Source organism: Anolis carolinensis, chromosome 3, assembly GCF_035594765.1.
Source record: "Anolis carolinensis isolate JA03-04 chromosome 3, rAnoCar3.1.pri, whole genome shotgun sequence".
Lineage (NCBI taxonomy): Eukaryota > Metazoa > Chordata > Lepidosauria > Squamata > Dactyloidae > Anolis > Anolis carolinensis.
Window position 1 is genome coordinate 131,601,831 of NC_085843.1, and position 19,147 is coordinate 131,620,977.

The 19,147-nt window shown below is 36.8% G+C and overlaps 1 long non-coding RNA gene across 1 annotated transcript in view; it reads right to left on the reverse strand.

Annotated features, from left to right (window-relative positions):
- LOC134297587 (uncharacterized) overlaps nucleotides 1-19,147 on the reverse strand; it is a 163,766-nt gene that overhangs the window by 28,359 nt on the left and 116,260 nt on the right. Inside the window, exons 2-3 of the long non-coding RNA XR_010004383.1 lie at nucleotides 7,092-7,155; nucleotides 4,975-5,007 (exon numbers count right to left, since the gene is read on the reverse strand). This is a non-coding gene — a long non-coding RNA (uncharacterized LOC134297587). The remainder of the gene's footprint in view (nucleotides 1-4,974; nucleotides 5,008-7,091; nucleotides 7,156-19,147) is intronic.

A 19,147-nucleotide genomic window follows, 5' to 3' on the forward strand; every position in this document is an offset into this window, starting at 1 on the left:
ATAACTCTGAAGTTGAGGATTTTAAACCCTGCTTTCGCAAGGAAACTCACTGGATGATCTTGTGATATCTAGTCAATGCAATAAAAAAGCGATTAGCATTCTCGTTTTTGTGAAGTTCATTTGTTGCCCTTCGGCTGACTAACTCTCTGCCTAATTGTATACCTTACAATACTGTTGTGGGCAGAATATGGATTGGTGAAGAGACATGCAGGCCACTTTAAACGTCTTAGAGGAAAGATGTGTTTTAAAAAATGCAAACGCCAAGAAAACTCTTTCATCAGGTTGAAATATATTGAGAGAAAAATCAAGTTGAGAGGATTTTCTCATTGGTACTCTTGCATGACTCATGTGTTATGCAGGAGGTTTATAAATGTCAAGTTGCTGTCACAGTGGTATTGATAGATGACATACAGTTGATAAACTCTGTCTGCCTATCATCCGAGTTCTTTTGCTATGACAGTCAAAACACGTCTTACACTTTGAGATTATTCATATATCTATTTTCCATTAAAATAATTAATCCATAATACATCATTTATATTCACCTCACCTATCCATGGTACTTTGTTCACCCATTAACCTATATGGAAGCCGATGTCTGTAATACCAAAGACTATCTTCAGTGATAATGAACCTGCATTAGAATAAACTACATATCTGGGATGGAGAAGAGATGGGGTTTCTAATACTGTCTGCATAACAAGAAATCAAGAAACAGAGAAGTGAGATATGAAGCCAAGCCTGAAACCATGAGGCATCCACAAAGCAAACTAGACAAATTGGGAACAGAGAACCCTGACTGCCTGTCTCTGCCTCTGACACACATCCACAGGGCAACAAGGCACATGTATTTCTCAACACAGGAATAATCATGTCACCCTTTTTTCCAACTCCTGTCCAGGCTCTAGGGGAAAAAGTTAGAGCACGCCTCCTTGCAAGAGATTATTTGATATGAGCATTGAGTATTGCAAAATATACATAAAACAGCAGAGGAATTGCCGACTGAACAACAGCTGCTTATTTCCAAAGTGTAATTATGTGCAATTTGCTCTCTCAAACCACAAAACCCACTATGTGGATTACAGGCTGCTTTCGTGCAGACTGGTGGCAGAGTTCCCAAATGTCTTGGCAATGATGCAAGGGAACAAGTAACCTCAGAAGTCATCTGTATCAACAAGGCTTTTTCACAAGCTCTCAATCTCTGAAGAGTTTAATCAAGCATTAAATAATTTAATGTGAGGAGGGGAGAGCTCCCTCTTAAAATTTCATGCTTTGGAAGGCATCTAGGACACTTTCAAATAAAGAAAAGGATACTGTTGATGACACAATATGATTAACATCATGTATTAAAATCCAGTATTAAAGTGGATTTCAGCCATCCAGAAGTATTATCCTACAACTAACATAGAAAGTGGTAAGACATTGTGGATGTTGTAGCACAAAACTTTGAATATGATTGCTGTTTCTAGGTGTATCTCAAGATTCCTATTATAGAAAATGGGATACAAAATGTAATTCAACAATTGAAATATTGAAATATTCCTTATTTTGGCATCCAAATGGATTGCTAAATGTCCCTTTTAAATACATTATTCTTCTTTCTTTCATCTATGGAATATTCTCCAGTAGATTGGACATTAATTGACTCAGGGCCCATCCACATAGGGCCCAAAATGTGCAAGCTCTCACACTTTTACCTGAGGCATCCAAACGACACCTCAGGTAAAAGCGAATTAATTCAGGAAAAACCCTGCTTTGTCCCCAATTAATTAGGTACTGGATTAGACCTGAGACTTCCTGATAGACCTGGGTCTAATCCAATATGGGCCCTGGGTTGACTGCCCACTCAGAAGTCCTGGGAGTCCACACAGCCCTCTTCATTTTCCAGGCTGAATCAGCCCGGAAAATCCAGAGGACTATAACCCTTCTCCAAAATCCCTTAAAACCCCTTTAAAATAAAATAACTTATCCAACCATCATTCCCCCTGTGGCTACTTGGTCTTTATACAGATTTCTCAGGAGACAGACAAGGTGACTTGGTATCCCCATACCACCAAGAACACACCGGAATTTATTATGATCCACACAGTCAAAGGCTTTAAAATAGTCAATAAAGCAGAAATAGATATTCTTCTGAAACTCCCTGGCTTCCTCCATTAGCCAGCAGATATTGGCAATTTGGTCTCTTATTCCTCTGCCTTTTCTGAACAAAGGTTGGACATCTGGCAACTCTCGCTTCATGTATTGCTGGAGTCTGCCTTGCAGGATCTTGAGCATTACCTTACTGGCATGGGAAATAAGTGCCACTGTATGAAAATTTGAGCATTCTTTAACGTTTTCCTTTTTTGGTATGGTGAAATAAATTGATTCTTTCCAATCTGATGGCCAATCTTGTGTTTTCCATATTTGCTGGCATATGGCATGCATCACCTTGACAGCATCATCTTCCAAGATTTTAAACAACTCAGCTGGGATCCCGTCATCTCCTGCTGCCTTGTTATTAGCAATGCTTCTTAAGGCCCATTCAACCTCACTCCTCAGGATGTCTGGTTCTAATTTACTCACCACACTATCAAAGCTATCCTCTATATTATTATCCTTCCTATACATATCTTCTGTATAGTCTCACCACCTTTTCTTGATCTCTTTAGCTTCTGTTAGGCCCTTGCCATTTTTGTTTTTGATCATGCCCATTTTTGCCTGAAATTTACCTCCAATGTTTCTGATTTTCTGGAAGAGGTCTCTTGTCCTTCCTATTCTATTGTCTTTTTCCACTTCCATGCATTCCTTGTTTAAAAATAGTTCCTTGTCTCTCCTGGCTAACCTCTGGAATTGGGCATTTAATTGGGCATATCTCCCCCTATCACTGTTTCCTTTCGCCTTCCTTCTTTCTTGGGCTACTTCTAGTGTCTCAGCAGACAACCATCTTGCCTTCTTGGTTTTCTTTTTCTTAGGGACGTACTTTGTTGCTGCCTCCTGAACAATGCTGGGAACTTCTGTCCATAGTTCTTCTTGGACTCTATTTATCAAGTCTAGTCCCTGAAATCTATTCTTCGCCTCCACTGCATATTTACTAGGAATATTTGTGAGATCATATCTAATTGGTCTGTGTATTTTCCCCATTCTCTTTTGTTTGATTCTAAATTGTGCAATAAGAAGTTCGTGATCTGAACTACAGTCAGCTCCAGGTCTTGTTTTCACTGACTGGATGGATTTCCGCCACCTGTGGCTGCAAAGGATGTAGTCAATCTGATTTTGGTGTTGACCATCTGGTGAAGTCCATGTATAAAGCTGTCTTTTAGGTTGTTGGAAGAGAGTGTTTGTTATGCACAGTGAGTTTTCCTGGCAAAATTCTATCCGCCTACGTCCTGCTTCATTTTGTTGTCCCAGACCATGCTTGCCTGTGATCCCGGTTATCATTTGACTGCCCACCTTAGCATTCCAATCTCCTGTAATGAAAATAATGTCTCTTTTTGGTGTATTATCCAGTAGGTGCTGCAGATTCTCATAGAACTGATCTAATTCTGCTTCTTCAGCAACTGTGGTTGGGGCGTATATTTGGAAGACTGTGATGTTAAACGGCTTGCCTTGAACTCGAATTTGAGATCATTCTATCTTTTTTGGGTTGTAACCAATCACTGCTCTAGCAACTTTATTATTAATTATGAAGGCTACTCCATTTCTTTGGTGTTCCTCTTGTCCGCAGTAGTAGATCTGGTGGTCATCTTTTGTGAAGTGGCCCATTCCAGTCCATTTCAGTTCACTGACTCCCAGAATGTCTATCTTTAATCTTGATATCTCACCAATAACCATGTCCAGTTTTCCCTGGCTCATAGATCTTACATTCCAGGTTCCTATAGTGTGATGATCTTTAGAACATTGGATTTGTTGTTCACCTCCAGCACTGTCGGTCGTTAGCCTTCCTTTCAGCTTTGAGCTAACTGCGTCATCTTATCTGGGGCCAGTTGAGCTAGGCCTCTGTTCCTCCCCAGTAGCATTTTGACCATCTTCTGACCTGGGAGTCCTATCTTCCGATGGTATGCCAACATATCTCTGGTTGTACTGATCCATTTATTTTTCATGGCAAAAATACTGGGGTGGGTTGCCATTAGTTGGACCTCTCTGCCATGACCTTCCCGTCTTGAGTGGCCCTGCATGGTATAGCTCATGGTATCATCGAGGTGTGCAAGCCCCAGCACCACAACAAGGTAACGATCCTTTGCATGGGGTCTTGGGAAGTAGTACACTTTTTTCTGCACAGTAATACACCCAAGATATCAGTTTCTTTGGACAAATATTTAAAGTGTATGACTGTCTTGGAAGTAGTACACTTTAAATATTTGTCCAAACAAACAGATATCTTGGGTTTATTACTGTGCAGAAAAAAGAGATATCTATTATATTATTTAAAAAAACAAATGGTACTTGTGTTTGAACTGGGATTTTTTTCAATCTGAGACATTTACTTCATTCAGTTCCTTAGGGAGAAAAATAAGATTGCATTTGACCACAGGGGGAAATAGAGAAAATGAGAACAATATAAAGATAGTAACGTATATATAAAAATATAAAGATATGTGTTACAATATTAATATAATATAATATAATATAATATAATATAATATAATATAATATAATATAATATAACACTAATAGTGGCGCAGTGTGTTAAAGCTCTGAGCTGCTGAATTTGCAGACCGAAAAGACCCAGGTTCAAATCCCGGGAGCGGAATGAGCGCCCACTTTTAGCCCCAGCTCCTGCCAACCTAGCAGTTTGAAAACATGCAAATGTGAGTAGATAAATAGGTACCGCTCCGGTGGGAAGTAACGACGCTCAATGCAGTCATGCCAGCCACATGACCTTGAGGTATTTACGGACAACTCCGGCTCTTCAACTTAGAAATGGAGATGAGCACCAACCCCCAGAGTCGGTCACAACTGGACTTAACATCAAGGGAAAACCTTTATACTTACCTAACGTATTTAAAAGTTGTTAAACATGCATATCTGAAATATAGAGGAAAAAAATAAAAAAAATGTTAAAATAATGTTAAGGGATATGAAAACTGACATTTCAGTTTGGATGCATTATCATAGCTATTAGATACATACATACATATGAGACAGAGAGCATCTATACTATAGAACGAATGCAGTTTGACACCATTTTAACTGTCATGGATCAATGCTTTAGAAACATGGGAGTTATCTTTGTCTACTGGGGAGAAATGCAGAAAATGAGAAAAATATATAGATAGTAGCATACTTAAAAGGGGAGGGATGTAGCCATGTTTTCCCCAGGTCATGCCAAAAGTCAGATTTGCCACAGAACCATCCAGAAAAGAACACTACTAAAACATGGTTAGATGTGTTTGTTATTCATATGGCCCATTACAAATTATCTTCAATTTATTTTGTAATAACATTATTTGGTATTCCTTATCTATGTTTTGCAATGATCTTTTGTGGTTTATTCATCTATGGCTCAGATCCTGCCCTTTTATGTGCATTTCTTTTGCATATTCAGTCATTTTAGGAATGAGTTGGCTCTGTGTAGAACTTGCCCCTAATGCAGAAGAGATACGGCCATTAATGTAAATGATGAATGTGGAAAATCTGACATGCCTTCCTAAACAGTTTGGTAAGTATAATAATTCCCTCAAGAGTAATTTTTTCCACTGTACTTCAATGAAACCATGAATCTAGGGACTCTTCTACATGAACACTTAATCCTGAAAGGAAGAGTGGTTAATCACGTCCCTGGTGGCTACATGAAACACATACATATTTACATTAATGTAGGGCAAGGTTGCTTAATATGGCCTTGAACCATTTTAACAAAAGTTGCAGGTTGCTCTAGGGTTTTCCTGAAAATTCATATCAAACTGTGACTTCAGGTCTTTGTAAACAGTTGAGCTGATTCCGAGATGAAACCAGATACAATTGTTTACATGGTTATCTCATGTTCCAGAAGTTGGGTGGCCTGGAGACATGGGATAGCATTCACCATCCCTCTCTTGTTCTCATCATAGCAGTGATCACCAGCTGCAAAAAGGCTGGTGGCTGTCAGTCATCAAGGGAGGGGAGGAAAGGTAGAGTTATCCCCTCCATCACTGTGGAGTATTATCTGATGTCACTCAAGGTGATTCGTGATAGCCACCAGTCATTTTGCACCTGGTGGTCACTGTTATGACAAGAACAGGAGGAGTGCCCACAGTGGCATGGTGGCTAGTGGCAAAGAGTTCTTCCCACCTCTGCAGTGGCCTGGGAGTAGAGGTAAGAACCATTCCAGTGCCAATACAGAGTTCAACACTTCAGATTTGCCCTGTGATATTGTGGACATCTAGGACCATCCTAAGTGGATGAAAAATTGAATCAGATGCAAGGAAAGGGGATACAACAAACCATAAGTAAAAATATGCAGAAAGGTATTACTAAATAAACATTCTATAAAATGAAATCCACTAAGATGATAATTAAACAAACAGTAGAACAGAATATTATTAAAGCATTGAAAGTTTTGCACTTGTTGATCAGTCTTGGTTGAGAAAGATCATTTCAGAAAAAGGTTGTCAAAAGATATCCTTTAAGAATATACCCATGTTTCACAGAGGATTCCAATAAGTAAGTAATCATTAGTTAGGGTTAATGCACTGTGCTTTGCAATTAGACAGCTAGAACACATAAAACAAGCCTTCATTTTTAAAAGTAATTTTAAAAGTGTTTAAGCTTTGTAAGCCAATTTCATCCAAGTAATAAATTTAGATTTGATAGACAAGGGATTTAGAGAGACCTGTTGTGTTAAAACCTTTAATCTTGTAATCCTCATTCCCAAGTAAAAAGGTCAGGACTACCTATAATAACGTTGTTCCACTTTGATATTTTTGCTTTTATCAACAGGTTTAAAGTTAAGCTTCTTTTGCTTATTACTGAACAACACTTGACCTCAAAAGCCCTTAGGCATCTGTATGATATCTATATGGACTTATTGAGAAATATATGAAACATAGGTAAGTTAATCAAATAAGGAAATGTTGAAATGTTTAATCCCTTTTAAAAAGTATGGCAATATTTACCCATAGTTAACTTACATTATTGAGTGCTCTCTGTTTTTAGGATGGGGTAAAAGGTCAGCCTGTTTTTCTAGAACCCAACCTATTAAAAACAACAAAAAAACAAACCAGAATTAGAAAAGAATGAATATTAGTGTTGTGACAGTACGGAAAGAATATTTTAAATCATTTGATAAAGAATGGAAAAAGAATGTTTTTAGAGTATTGAAAAACCCTGATTAGATGAATCTTGCACCAACAAGAATCTTCATATTTCAGTACTTATTCTATGCAAAATTGACACATTGTTGCTTTGTATGCAGAATTAATACTTTTGTTTTGAAATATTATTTTCTTTAAAGAAAATGCTATTTCCTTCTCATAATAACCATATGTGAATTCAGTGCAAATTAGTCCTGAATTCCAAGCTATCCCCAAACTGTGTTTTTTTTTCTTGAGGGGAAAAGAAAATTGTGGAAATTACTCTTGGCTAACTTCAAGAAGAAATTTAGTAAAGAATTGCATCCCTAGTATTGTTCAAGCCCTTTTGATCTATCCTGTATGATGGCTAACTCATAAATATATGAATTAATATATTTAATTACTCTCTACAAATATTATCGCTGAGGTTTTATCCATAACTGAATGAGAGAAAAGTTATGAAAGTTTTAGAAAATCCGATGTGTTGTTATTATTATTATTATTATTATTATTATTAATAATAATAATAATAATAATAATAATAATAATAATAATAATAATAATAAAAATGGGACAAGCGTAGTCTTCCCCCTTTGTAAAGGAGGAGGTCAATATTTTTGGAATATCTGTAGTTAACATTTTCTCATACCAGATTCAGAAATGTTAATGTCAACAAAGCCTATTAATTAATTGATGAAGATCTGCCTTTTTTCTTTTTACATAAGATTCTCCAAAAGGTTGAACCACAACAAAAACAAGGAACAAAAGAATGGTAAATAATTCAGACAATGACATAAAATTGTATTATTATTATTATTATTATTATTATTATTATTATTATTATTATTTGAAACACAACAAGATGAGTCCACAGCAGACACTCTGCTAGCTGTTGTATTGAATCACACGTCGGACACTTCCCAAGTTTCTAGGACTGTGTTATGTATCAGCGAATAATGCGGGCAGATCCCAGTAAGGTGGCCTTCTGCAGCTGGCAGATGGTAATTTTGTCAGCGCCGATTGTGTTTAAGTGCAGACCAAGGCCTTTAGGCACTGCACCCAGTGTGCCGATCACCACTGGGATCACCTTGACTAGCTTGTGCCAGAGTCTTTGCAGTTTCACCTTTAAATCCTCATATCGTGTCAGCTTTATTATTATTATTATTATTATTATTATTATTATTATTATTATTATTTATTCATAATATTATTAATTGATGAATTTAAATATAGGATAGACCAAAACATACTAGTCCCTTCCTAGAGTAGAGCTAATTCTTATCAAAATTGGTTCTTACCAAGAAGTACCATTGATTTTAATATACTTCCTTGAAGTAAGACTAATGTAGGCATAAGTTGCATATTTATGTGTATGACATACATAATTTGGGTTCCAAATTGTACTACTGAATTACAGAAGTGGAGTAAGTTTCCTTTTGCAGGTGTTTGACTTTCAATACAGAAAAGGTATTGGGATGAGTGAAAGGTGAAGCAATGTGATGGAAGAGAGTAGAACTAATTAGTATATTTCTCCACTGCTTGTTAGTGATTTCAATTGCATGAGGAGAAGAGTTATCTAATTGAGCTGAAGTCTTAACCTTTCCTACAGGACTGTGCTTAATTACTGCAATGTTGCTGTTCCCATTATGACTTTTAGGTCCATTTATTGTCATGATAATTTTATTGTTATAATGTGAGTACTTAGAGTGTAAAACTGTAACCACAGAATGACTAAGAAATATAAGATTTTATATAATATATGCAGGCTGTTTGAACACTTGAGATGTATTATTGCAAATAAATGTTAGAGTCCATATGTCCGGGAAAGATTAGGCAAGCACAGCTTTATTGTGCCTAGAGTTAGCAACCAAGGAAGAGCCTCCTTCCATTCCAAATGCTAAAAGGAAAGGAAAACAAGTAGGCACAGCTCCATCATGCCTTAGCAGAGCAGCTGGAGAAAGGCTTTTCCTCCATCCCTCTTGTCACTGCCCTGGCCTTGGAAAAATAGAACAAGTAGACCCAGCTCCTTCAGGCCTGGAGCCCTTCCACACAGCCATATAACCCAGAATATCAAGACAAAAAAATCCCACAATATCTGCTTTGAACTGAGTTATCTGAGTCTACACTGCCATATATTCCAGTTCAATGTGAATTCTTTATTCAGCTGTGTGGAAGGGGCTCTAGACACCATCCTGAAAGGCTATTCCTTCATCTCAATACTTGTTATTTCTAGGGGAGGAAAGAACTGGATAAATCATGCCTAGACCCAGAAACTGCTGACAGGCTGTCCCACCTTCCAGCAGGAGGGATTTTTCTCCTCACCCCCCCCCCCAATCATTTCCTCACACCAAGAGGATGCGAAGAGAATCTTAATGGTGGCCAAGCAAGTTTTAAGGATTGTTTTGTGGGGCTTCGGAGTGACTGCATGATGTCCCAATTGGTATCAAGATGGCATGTAGCCACTCTCCCCGGGAAAGCCCGGGTTTTTTGGTGGGAGTGGGGATGGATTTGTGGTGGATGGCATGGATTTTGGCGCTGTCTAGAAATGCCCTTAGTCAACACTTACACTAATTTCAATTGTTCTGCTTGAAATTAGACTAAAATGGATTTCATCCACAGTGACTAGTCATTATTATAAATAGTATATTTGAAAAAATTCAAAGAATGGTAAAACATGTTACTCAGGTGTCAGGAAATTCTGATTGTAAGAATATTTAACCAAAAGGCATCCTCACAGTTTGACATTTATTCTATATAAAATTTGCACATTGTTGCTTTGTACAGAAAAGGCTGTCAGTTGTGTGCAGAATGTCTCACATTGTAAATGTTTTTCCTTGAAAAATCACATGTTTCAAAGCCTTTTATCACAGCAAGAAGAAAATTGCTAAAATTACTCTTTGCTTCCTTTAAGAAGAAAATTAGTGAAAAACTACAAGGGTTAGGGGTGTCTCATTGTAAAGCATTGGTATAGATTTATTTCCCTCAAAATATTTGCCCCTCTTACTCTGCCTTCATTTTGAAGAAAATTGGATACTTCTGATGTTGTTTGTCTTGCACACAGTTACAAGTTTGTTCATATCCTGTCAGTTAGAATTACAGTGGAAGGAGAAGGGGATTATTTTTTTAAAAAATGGTTTGCTTTATTTGAAGTGTTTGCTATTATTTTATTGTATTTATGCTGTTTTATTATTCTGAAACCCTTTAGGCAGATTTTGTTAAAATGCAATTTATAAGCTCAAGATACAAGCAGATAAACAAACAACCTAACAAACTTCTTTGCATACATTTTCAATGAAATATTACATTTGACAGCAATACCTAATACCCCATCTCAATTTTCCAAAATGAACTCACTACTCCCATCCCATAATCTATTGATTGTAGTAGTGCAGGGATATTGTTGCACCCCAGCAAAGGTCCACCTTGCTCTCAATACACACCACTGAAGCAGACTTGGTATAAACAGTTTATTGGTAAAAAGGTAGCAAAAGTAAGGCAAAAATGCAGTAAGAAAGGCAATAATCAAGATAGGTTTCAATGTCCCCAAAACAGCTAATAAATCCTTAGATGCCAAGGCTTAAAACAGGAACATGATCTTCAAGGCAGAATCCAAAGTAAATGAAACAACAGGAACATGAAGGCAAGAACACTTTCCCCAAAATACATAGGCTGAATTAGGACTTGAGGCTTGAAACAGGAACAAACAGGAGTTCTTGCTCTGAAAGCAAAGTTGCTTGATCTGAAATGTGTTACTCACATTTCCCCTTATTTACCCATTCTTACAAGACATGAAAACATTTCTTTGACCTTGGGTTCCCAACTTCTAGGTAGCAATTCTTAGTGAATGTCTTAGGAGTTTGGTTCTCAGACTCAGCCTTGCCTCTCTGTCTAATTAGACTTCCTCATTATCACTTTTTGAACCACCTGGCTGTTGTTGACTTACTCTGCCCTCCTCTTGTTCTGAGAGCTGTGAAAGGTCATGCTGATCTGAAGCCTCTGTTATCTCATCTTGGTGGATGCCTAGCTCATCCTGGCTTCCTGACTGCAGCATTCTTAGAGCCTGCTGCTCAGACTTTCTAACATTTTCAGTTTCAGACTGTGAAAACCCAAATCCACCTTCATCATCAGACTGAACCACAACAGATATTTTTATTACGATGTTCACTTTTTAATCAAGCTGAACTCTCATTCTCTTTAGTAGGAATTTGGATGGATTAAGAGTTCATGGTTAAGAACATCCTGATCTTTCTGTTTTGCTACTTATAATAACCAAACTGTATGAATCATATGTCACAAAAGTGAGTCTCACTGCCTTTCTCATTGGTATGATTTTGCAAAGCAGCACAAGAAGGAGTAAGGAATAGAAGGCTTACTTTCGCAGCAGAAATAGGTAACTACTTCAAGACAAAGGTTAAAGTAAAACAAGGAGATCTTCCAGATTCCACCATCTAAACTGCTTTTATAGGTTGTTTTTCATGTAAATATTCATAAGATTAATAGCTAGTTCAAAGCAATATTTCTTATGTCTACATTTTGTAAACACTTCCAGTGATGGCTCTATTTGTTATGAGTTGTTTCTCAGAGAAGATAACATGATTATAGTACGTAAAAACGAACTCTGGGTTCCTTACTTGAGAGAGCTTGCCATTTTATAAAAAGGAATGCAATTAATAGGTGCATATTAAGCAGGAACTCTTTGTTTCAATTTTGTGTTAAATCACAGGTTGGAGTCAGGAGATCTGAGAACAAGGGTCACTTGTAGTCGATATAACACTCTTGCTTACAGGAAATTGAGTTTTATGTTTCTGAATGCAGTATAAATTAAAGTGCAATAGACTCTCACGAAACCAACACAAGGAGCAACCTGGATAATGATTTCGGGATTGGTGCTATGTTTTATAGGTTTTAATTGGTTATAATTTGTATTTTATATGTCATTTGATTTTAATGGCTAATTATGTTATGTATTGTTTGATTTTTGTGTAATTGCGGCATTGAATATTTACTAAAATTGGAAGTTGCTCTGAGTCCCCCTCAGGATGAGAGAGAGTGGGGTAGAAATAAAGTAAATAAATAAATGTGAGAATGAGCAAGTATTACTTTCTATTATATTGTTAACTGCACTTCAGATATGCATCAGCTAGCATAACCAATAGTTTGGGGTGATGGGAGATGCAGTTCAACAATGTCTTTCCTCGCCATGGTCCAATAACTAACTTAATTCATCACTCAACTATTCCATATTCATTCTTAAAAATGTAATACTTATACTTTCATTGTTTTTTCTTTCTGCATTTTCCTTAAAGGAAATTTGGCTACTTTAAGAAGAACCCCGTTATTGCAATGTTCAGTGACCAGAAGGCACTGGTACACCTCTATATTGGAGAATAATATATCCCAAAGTATATTGAGAAAAGTTGCATGTAACTTAAAGATGTAACAGAAATTGCACAGAAGAAATAAATCCCATTTCCATGTACAGTAGAGTTTCACTTATCCAACACTCGCTTATCCAACATTCTGGATTATCCAACGCATTTTTGGAGTCAATGTTTTCAATATATCGTGATATTTTGGTGCTAAATTCATAAATACAGTAATTACTACATAGCATTACTGAGTATAGAACTACTTTTTCTGCCAAATTTGTTGTCTAACATGATGTTTTGGTGCTTCATTTGTAAAATCATAACCTAATTTGATGTTTAATAGGCTTTTCCTTAATGCCTCCTTATTATCCAACATATTCGCTTATCCAACATCCTGCCAGCCCGTTTATGTTGGATAAGTGAGACTCTACTGTATTTTGAATGAAAAAATTGACTTTGTGAGAAAAAAAAAACAGATTAGGAAATACATGCGAAAATGGAATGACTTTGAAACAGACTGATTTACTGATACAGTAGGGTTCTGGTTTATCTGAGATAAAGGGGCAGGCCCAATCTCAGATAGCCAGAACTGCTCGGGTATTAGAGAGGCTCTATTATCCCTCCTGGCAATCTGGTTTAGGGAAGCACCCGTGAGCGCTGCTGCCTAGCAATGCTCATGGGCACTTCCCAAGAGGTGAGTGGTTGCCAAGGAATGGGTCTCCGTCCCTACGATGAGCACTTGGCCCAGGGAAGCGCCCGTGAGCACTGCTGTCTAGCAACGCTCATGGGCGCTTCCTCCTCCCTCTCCTTCGCTTGAGCTCCCTTTGCTCCCTTCCTTGAAGGAACTCAAGAGAAGGAGAGGGAGGGGCGCCCCCGGCGGCACCTCTGATAATACAAATTCTCAGTTAACCAGAAATCGGATAAACAGAACTCTACTGTATCAATTTAGATTGATGCCAGATGCCAAAAAAAATGGGGAGAAGAAATGTCTAAGTAATGTTGTGGGAATTCAGAAATTTTTCAATAAAAATAACAATTTAACAATTTAAAAAACTCTCCTATATCTAATTTAAAGGACATAATCATGACACAGTAATAATCATGTATCTATTTTTAAAAACTACTTTTCTCCCTGTAGTGATTTCCCCCCAAACCTGTTGAAAAGTCAACCAAAATATTGCCTTGACAAAGCTATACCTGTTAATATGACCTGTTGTTCTCCGCTACTAAAGCAGCTCCACTGGCTACCGATAGGTTGCCAGTCCCAATTCAAAGTGCAGGTCATGACCTATAAAGCCCTATACAGCTCGGGCCCAACCTTTCTCCGTGATCACATGTTCCCTATGAACCAGCGTGTGCCCTAAGATCCTCTGGAGAGGCCCTCCTTTCACTCCTGCTACCATCACAGGCACGGTTGGTGGGGACAAGGTAGAAGGCCTTCTCGATAGTGGCCCCCTGGCTTTGGAATGCCCTTCCTAGAGATATTGGGCAAGCCCCCCACTCTATCCTCATTTCATAAGGAGCTAAAAACATGGTGGTTTAAACAGATCTTTGAATAGAGCTCCTTAGACCCTCTAGCTATGCCCTCGCTTAGCACTTGATCCACCCCTGCCCACACTGTATTGTAGCACATGGCACATCTAGCACTTTATAGCTGGCCACACCAACGTTAAATCCTGGCCACTGTATCCGGATGTATTGATGGAGCCCTGTCATTAGGTTTTAATTCTTGGTTATGTGTATAAGTGTTTTAATTGCTGTATGTTGTAACTGACTGTATGTTTCCTGTTATGCTGGAAACTGCTCCGAGTCCCTTGAGGAAATAGGGCGGTATATAAATAAATTATTATTATTATTATTATTATTATTATTATTATTATTATTATTATTATATCGTTCTTTCCCACCCCAGTAGATGCAATAGTTAACAAAATTGCAATGGTAAAATCAAGATGCTGATTAGAAATACTGAAACTCAGTTAGAGCAGAAGAAGGATGTACATTTTCCCTTCACTATCAGAAGCAGCTGATGATTAGCTGTATTAAGAGGAAAGATGCAACATTATAATATCAACACTGGTAGCCTATGGTCTGAGCAGGTAGAGGTGCCTAATACCATGATTGCAAGAAGGGATATTTTACACCCACAGCCACTTGAATGACAGGTCACCATAGATGTCACAGCATTACGGCGTGATCATAACAGAAAGAAAAGAGCCAAAGAAGGACATGATTGCCATTTGTGAAACTTCTTTGTTGATCCAGATGGATTGCTGGTTAATTAATTAATTTTATTTTCATACCATGATTAGAGGGAAAACATTACTAGACTCCCTGCAGTTCCAGTCATAAAAAGTCAAATGTTTGACATGTAGTTCATCCCATTTCCCTAGTTTGTGATGTTCCAATCACAGTGATGTGCACAATACTGACATTAGTCAGCAGTTAAGATGAGCTGAAGTAAATGAAAATTGAAAGCCATGGGGAGCCGGGTCAGCTCAAGTAGGGTATAGATCACTCTTAGAAAAAAACAACAGCAACATCTTAAATGACAAAATGTGTTCAAAGGAAACAGGAAGACATTTTTCAGAGGAACATGGGAAGTAAATTTTCCACCCTGGTCACCCCCCCCCCCCCCCAATCTCTCCCTTCCGTACACTGCAGACTTGTTTGGGTCAGTAAAGTTCTATCAGTCTGACAGCTCATAAATTTCACCATTTCACCTGGCAAAGTGATGGAACGCAGTGCTGTCTACAGGTTTACAAATAGTGACATCCTATTCTGTACTTCTCTCCTCAACAGGCTTTGTTCCCAATGCTTTAGTGTACATTGCTATGTCAGCTACTTTGTAAAATCAAAGAACAGCAATTCTACTTTCCCTTTGTGCAGCTGCTATGGCACTAATGCAAAGCAATATGCACTGATTTCTATTTTGAGATGGTGAAGAATATAATTGGTTTTCTTTTGGAATTTCCCAACAAAGAGAACTGCTGGACATTTGGGAATATTATATTTCTAGTATTTATATTATAAGCTGTACATGTACAACTAAGAAATCAGAAATCAAGATAAACCAAACATCTTTTAAAATGAGATTTATTTATGTGCCATAATGGCAGGACCCACAATGCATAACAGAGTTTTTAATGTGTAATCTGACAAGCTTCAAAGGTCTGGTATTCTCAAGTACTTATTATGCAGATAACTGTAATTTGTGTGAAATGTAGTCTGAGGAAATTGAAAGCCAATGACATTTAGGGTTTTTTCCCCCTCTCCAACCATTTTGTAAGGTCTTTCAACTTTTCTTTCAAATCAAAATAAATAACTTTTTTGCATAATGCTTTCTATAAAATATTGAGAATTGCATTGAAGATATAATTGTGTGCATTTATCTCTTATCGTGGTGACACCGTTTGGTTTCTAACATAATTTTCCACTGTATGCAGAATAGAAACTGACAAATGAAAACATTCTGAACTTCAGTATAATTGTTTCAATAGCAGTTAATATTCACAGTGGCTTACAATGCTTCCTTAAATGATACAGTACCAGAGATATTGAATAGTGGGTGTAGGAATTTAAAAAATCAAAACCATGCAGCAGCAATTGGTCCAAAACTACCCCCAATGAATATACTAGCTGAACTCAAATATCAGTCATCACACATATTCAGTAAATATAATTGGCTGTGGTGATGCAGAGGATATATACATAGATTTTGCAAATCCACCCAACTGACATGATCACCATTATGTGTTACCTGTTTAATTGGTATGTGGTTTACTTACACAATGTGCCTGAAGTGGATCACAAAAATTGTTTGTGGGCATGTGTGCAAGAATATTCATATTGCACCTCTTCACAAAAGTTTTTTTTTTACTTTGGATCATATTGGGGAGGAGGGTGCAAAGCTTCATCTGTTTTGCACAAAAAACAGTACATGTTGCACTAAAGACTAATTTTTCCACAATATTTTATGGCAAAAATCCAGGTTTTTCCACAAAAAAGGAAAGACAATTTTCTCCAGACATTCCCAACATGCAAAATGTCATCTAAAAATAAACACGAACTTGTGTAATCTAGTGGAGTTCGTGAAATTCTTTCTTCTTGTATGCCATATTGGTATAAGTAAAAAATTATATAATTAACAATGAACTCCAAAATTCATTTCTCTAATATTAATGTCATAATCTTTCAAATGTATAAGATTAGAAACATTCATCTTTAAAACATAATTTAAATTTATATTATTGATGCATAAGTTAGAACCAAATTCTGAAACCCTTTCCAGTGAAACCAATCAGTCATTGCAAACCACTTCTCAAGATTTGCCAAGTGGAAAGAGAACAAAAAATTAATATGGAAATGACACTGCTCAACTGCACAGGCTATAATTTCAGTGCTTTTTATCTCATACATTATTCATATTAGTTATTTTATATCCACTCTGGCACCAAAAACCATTTTAATTGTGAAGAATGACAACAAAGCTAGGAACTGGAGTACCAAGAGTTTTTTTAAACTGTTCAGCAACTTGTTTTGAGGTGATACTGATGATGAGATTGTACGCTGATGAAGTACTGTATAACTTATATGCTTTAATCTTGCTGCACCGTTAGTATTCTAATGTTAGGGAAAGTGTCTACATGTGTTGACTCTGAATATCAACAGAGTCCATAAACCATGATTAAAAATTAAGAATAAACATTTTTAATGAACAGCTATTTGCAATTGCTTACTTTCTTCAGTTGCTGTAGTTTAACTGTTAGGAATGGGGACAGCAGTTTTTTAAAAAAAATGTCAAAAAGATGTCTTGAAGTATCAGGAAACCCAGATGTAAACAATTCTGCACTGGTGAGAATTCTCAGTTAGGCACTAATTCTGCACAAATTTCACTAACATTTTCTTTGTGTATAAAACTGCCTTGCCTATGCACAAAATATTTTCTGTTTGTTATATAATAGATACATGCAGAACTATTATTAAATAATACTTCCTGTGCAGAAAATGTAACTTTCTTTGCAGAAAATACTGTTTATTTTTTAAAAAACAAATAAACATACATTTTTCTAGAATAATCTATAAATTGCACCAAAGACAATTTGTATGGGGTTTTCTTTCTCATATTCTAATCTTTTATTGCCTGTGAGTAATACAAAGCAACAACGATAGGGGAAAGAATGCCACTAATACCATTCATATACATACAAAAACCAAAATCCAGTTTTCTGCTCCAATTAGAGTGGAGCCGTTGGCTCAGTCAGAACTTGGCATCATCACATTAGGAATGGAAATTCTTGATTTTCCTACTTCCCAACAGATGTGGGGGGGAAGCCATTGGCATTTCTTCCTCAAGTATTAAAATATTTGGGATTTTTTTTCTCACAAAGGACAATAAACTCATTACAACATTGCCTTGGAAGGTTGTGCCATATTCCAACTGTGATTTTTTAATTATTTATTAATTAAAATAGGCATATATTTGTATGCATCCAGTATAATATTTTCAGCTGTCAGTGTTTCATTAGTACAAATAAAATCATCATAGATTCTGAATTAATACCCACTTCCTCCTTATCTACAGTCTTATAAAATCCCCTATATGCCTTTTTAGTTTGCTTTTATTATTAAGATATTGAATCACTGGCTGCCATTCATTAACACAGTTCTCTAGTTGGTCTCCACTTAAGAGTACAGTTATTTTGTCCAACTGTGAAATTTGTAAAGCTATAGAGCTGAGAACATAGCATTATTTTGCTATGTCAAGGGAAAGAATATTGCAAATTGAGGAAAACTTCCAAAAGTTGTCTCATCCCCCTCCCCCAGGCCATCAGTGCTTTTTTAATGATTGGGAACACAGAATTTTGATTACATTCTGAAAATTGTTGAATACCCTTACCATTCCTAGTTCATGTATGCAAGTTATGTTATTCATTGATCATGTTCTAGTTGCAGTTAGCAACTGGATCTAGGCAATAGTAAGACATATGGTGTGTAAATGTGAGGCAAGTATTAACAATATTTGAAATAAGAAAGAGCAGGGAATGTTGTTGTATATAGACCAACTCACACAAAGATTATATTTCAGTACAGCTGCAAAAAGAAAAAAAATACAATAGTGAGCATGTAATTTTTGAAATACCGGTATTTTAAATCCCACTACAATGCACAGTTCACAGAATAACGTGGCTTTACAAAACTGACCAGCATATTATTTTCTTTCAAGATGATAAACCTTTGATTAAAATTCTATACAATGTATTTTTGCTGTGATATTGGCAGCTGAATTCAATAGTTCAAGTCATGCTGAAATATCCTCAAAGTATTGCTTTCACCAAGTTGATAGCTATACTGTGAGACAAGAACAATCAGCACTGTATTAGAATGCTATCAGAGCTATAATGGGTTATTATCTGTCTTCTTAAAACCAGATAGCCCCAGATATAAGAGTTTTTCTCCCCTTCCTGTTGTGCAGTATTATCTGTCAGAGCTTTTCTTTTCTTTTCGCTTCTTTTTTCTTTTCTT